A 4,238-nucleotide genomic window follows, 5' to 3' on the forward strand; every position below is an offset into this window, starting at 1 on the left:
ATTTACCCAAATGAGTTGAAGACATGTTTATACAAAAAGCTGCACATGGATATTTATAGCAGCTTTATTCATAATTGTCAAAAGTTAGAAGCAACCAAGATGTCCTTTGGTAAGTGAATGGATAAATAAACTGTGGTACATCCAGACATGAAATATTATTCAGTTCTAAAAAGAAATAAGTTATCAAACCATGAAAAGACATGGAGGGACCTTAAATGCATATTACTGAGTGAAAGAAACCAATATGAAAAGGCTACAACTACATGACATGCTGAAAAAAGCAAAATATAGAGACAGTAAAAAGACCAGTGGTTACCAGGGGTTAGGCGGGAAGGAGGGAGGGATGAATACGTGGAACACAAAGGATTTTCAGGGCATTCTGTGTGATACTGTAGTGGTAGATAAATGTCATTATACATTTGTCAAAACCCATAGAATGTACACCACCAAGAGTGAACCCTCATATAAACTATGGACTTTGGGTGATAATGATGTGTGAATGCAGGTTCACTGACTGTAACAAATGTACCACCCTGATGCAGGATGCTGATATTGGGGTAGGCTGTACATGTATGGGAGCAGGGAGTAAGAGGAACTCTGCATTTTCCACTTAATTTTGCTGTGAACATAAAACTGCTTTAAAAAATAGAGAGAAAGGGAGAGAACCAGATTATTAAGTCAGAAAAACAGTAGGGTTCCAGAGGTAAAGACCTTGAAACAGAGGTAGGGCCTTACAACAGGGGAAACCTCCCTTACACCGCCCTCCAAAGCAGAAGTCAAAGGAAGTAGTTTCTCCAGATTTCAATTTTGTAGGTGTGCCGGCGAAGGACAGGGCTGGAGAACCCTACCTCATTAGGGGCAGGCTCAGAATGTGAGCAGTTTTTCAAAACATTTTCAATGGAACATCTCCTAGCTCTGACAAATTCCAAAAAAGATGCCCATGCCTCTTCTTATTTAACCATGATCTACAAAACAACCCAACTTCCAGATTGAACCTATAAGTATGTCCTCTCACAGTACCTTAGACTGCTGAAATAGAAAGTGAGACACATAGGCAGCTTCAGGGGTGTCTTTAGGAGTCAGCAACATGTCGGAAGACGCCAAGACCAAAATCAAGAACTACCAGACTGCCCCTTTTGACAGCCACTTCCCCAACCAGAACCAGACCAGGAACTGTTGGCAGAACTACCTGGACTTCCATCATTGTGAGAAGGCAATGACTGCTAAAGGGGGTGATGTCTACATGTACAAATGGTAACAGAGCGTGTACCACTATCTTTGTCCCATATCCTGGTGTCAGGCTGGGATGACTGCCTGGCACAAGGCACATTTCCTGGGAAGGTCTGAACTAGTTGCACCCCACCTGTCTCCTGTCCTCCATACTTCTCCAGGGAGGTGAAGGGGGACCTGGGTACATCCCACCCTAGGATCCTGAATCATGGCTTAACTAATAATAAAAAATTGTTGGAAAAGTGTAAAAAGAAAACAAAAGGGAAAAAAAGGAAGTGAGACAAAATAATATAGAATTTGGGGCTGCACAAAGATTGCAACAATTAGGTGTGCATTTTCAGGAAGATTCTATAAATCCAGAATATATTTCCCACCTTAAGGGTATATAATCATCCAATTTGGAAACCACATCTTTCATGAATGTCCTTTGATTACCCTTTGGAAGAAAGCTTGCTTGCAGCGAGCGGTACCTTACAACCTGTGAAGCTTTATAGGACCTTTAAAAAAGGGTCCCCTCATAAGTCCTTGAACTTTGTGACCGAAATTAAAACTCTGGATTATAATTTAATTGGCAAAATATTCTTAGTAATTTATTAAAATTACTAAGCACTTTAATGTGTATACAGGTATATCTTTATTAACTTTTCATAATTTTTTATAAAGAAGCTGTTTTCTGGTCCATTGGTGTCAGAAAACCCTTCATTATATAGTTTAGGGATCTCTCAAATTGTTTATTGGGTACAGAGTTTCTGGTTGGATAATTTTAAAATTTATGGAAATGGATAGTGGTGATAGCTGCACAACATTGTGAATGTACTAAATGCCAATGAATTGTATACTTGAAAATGGTTAAAATGGTAAACCTTATGTATATCTTATTACAATTAAAAATATACATAAAAAGATTCATAGTTTTTCAAACTTTTGTGGGAGAGAGACTGGCAGAGAGAACAGTAAGCTCTCAAAGAAAGCAAGGAGGGAAAATGAGCTCCATATTAGCAACTTTAAGGGTGAGGTAGGAAAAGCCACTTCACCTGGTCCACTCTCTAAAATCAAAACTGAGTAGAGATCCAAAATAACTATCAAGACAATACGGGCCAATAAAACTTGCCCCCTATTCTATTTCTAATTTGTGCCTGAGTTAAAAGAACATCTTCCACTTAATCTTGAGTGCCTCTCTTTTTCTGGGCGTTTTTTTTAAACGGATTTTTTATTGATAGATTTTTAAAAAAATTTTTTAAAGAGAGAAAAATGGAGGGAGGGAGGGGGAGAGAGACATTGATTTGTTGTTCCACTTATTTATGCATTAATTGGTTGATTCTTGTTTGTGCCCTGTGCCCTGACCGGGGATTGGACCCGCAACCCTGGCGTATGGAGACAATGTTCTAACCCGACCAGGGTTCAAGTTTTCGTTTTAAATATAACACCTTAAAAGGTGCTTATTGTGTTTACTTCTATCATCTTCGATGTTTCAACGCACGCAAATTTTTTCAGTTTTTGTCTCGGAATAAAAACTTGCATTGTTCTAAGATACCACATCCCCAAATGGGACTGCCAACGTAAACAGCTTGTTCGGTGCATATCGAAATGAACTTTGTTCAAAAGTTACATTAACACCAAAATGTCTTCACCTCCCACTGCAGCCTGGGACCTAGGACAGGAGGCAGCTCTCCCTCGGAAGGGGGTATCCCAGCTCCACCCAATCCCATAAGGGTTTCCTCACCCTCTGTAAACGGGCATAGGTCTGTTATTCTCCGGGCGGCTCCAAAGGATTCTGGGAGTGGGGGGGCTCGAAGGGCAAAAATTAAATGTTGGCACAAGGTGGGCAGCGGATAGGTTTAGGATTATCAGCCAGTTGCTGAGCGATTTCTCAAATCTTCCGACCACTTCCCTCACTTGTCTCCCGGGGTAAGCCCGCGCTCTTTCCCCTCCATGCACGCCCCGCCCCTCCACTCCCCTATTAGCCAATCATCGGGCTGGTGCTTGCCAGTCCCGGCCAATCCCGAACCCTTTTACTCTGAGCGGGAAAAGCTCAGAAGCTGCGAGAGAACGAGGGCGGCTAACCGCCCCCTCTCGGCCTTGTCTCTGGGGGGTGGAGGGTAACGGGCCCCGGAGGCGGTTGCCCATTGGCTGGGCAGAGGGCCAATGGGGGGGTGTAAAACAGGGGGCGGGTCTCACAGGAGGGGGCGGGTCGGGGCGGTTCTGTGCCGGGTCGCGAGCTGGGTTTGGCAATATAACGGCCTCTCCCCCAGACCCTCCTTCCCGGCTCCGACCCCCCGAACCACAGACCCGCTCCAGGCAGCGCCCGGGGCGGCGGCGGCGACAGAGGCGGGGTGCGGGCCCAGGGAGCCGGGCCTCGACGCGCCCCCTCACCCCGGTGCCCCAGGAGCTGTACCGAGTCCCAGAGGGGCTGGGGGGCCCATGGAGGTGAGAGGCGGACATTCCTGGCAGCTCCCTCACCCCCCAGGCCTGAGGGAGGGACCTGAGGTAACCGGTAGGGACGGTCGGGGTCTGGGTGGCGGCTGGACTTGGAGGATGGCGACGGTGAGAAGGGGCTGAGGAGCCAGTGCGTCCGTAGACGCGGTTCTCTGAGGAGGTCCCTGCCGGGTGGGAGAGGGCAGGTCGCTGGCGAGGAGCCTCGACGGCGCGCTCGGGCCTCGCCTCAGGGACGGGACGGGGGTGCGGCGACAGGTCGAGCCTGGGCTGGGGATTCGCGGCGCAGCTGACAGGACTGACTGGCTGGGGGGTCGCGAAGCCCGGGCTGCCGCTGCCGCCTCCACGTCGGGCCAAGGCGGCGCTGAGGCGGTGTCTGGCGGTGTAGGCCAGTCGGGGCAGGCGACTGCGGCGCCTTAGGGTAGGCCCACAGACGGCCAGAGGACTAGGAGGAAATCCCAGGGACTCTAGCCTGGGCCCCAAATTAGTGTCCTCAGCGGGGATTCGGAATTAAGTTAGGGGAACGGTCGAGGCGAACAATAGGAGCCATTTCAGCCGTGGCTTCGCACGGCATG

At 47.8% G+C, this 4,238-nt stretch overlaps 1 pseudogene across 1 annotated transcript; it reads left to right on the top strand.

The window, feature by feature from the left end:
- The first annotated feature begins 1,080 nt into the window (after positions 1-1,080).
- On the top strand, positions 1,081-1,347 carry LOC308568812 (cytochrome c oxidase subunit 6B1 pseudogene; annotated as a pseudogene). Its single transcript has one exon. The product of its transcript is annotated as a cytochrome c oxidase subunit 6B1 pseudogene (transcript).
- Positions 1,348-4,238: the final 2,891 nt, after the last annotated feature.

The sequence above is a fragment of the Miniopterus schreibersii genome, assembly GCF_964146895.1.
Source record: "Miniopterus schreibersii genome assembly, chromosome: 16".
Taxonomy (NCBI): domain Eukaryota; kingdom Metazoa; phylum Chordata; class Mammalia; order Chiroptera; family Miniopteridae; genus Miniopterus; species Miniopterus schreibersii.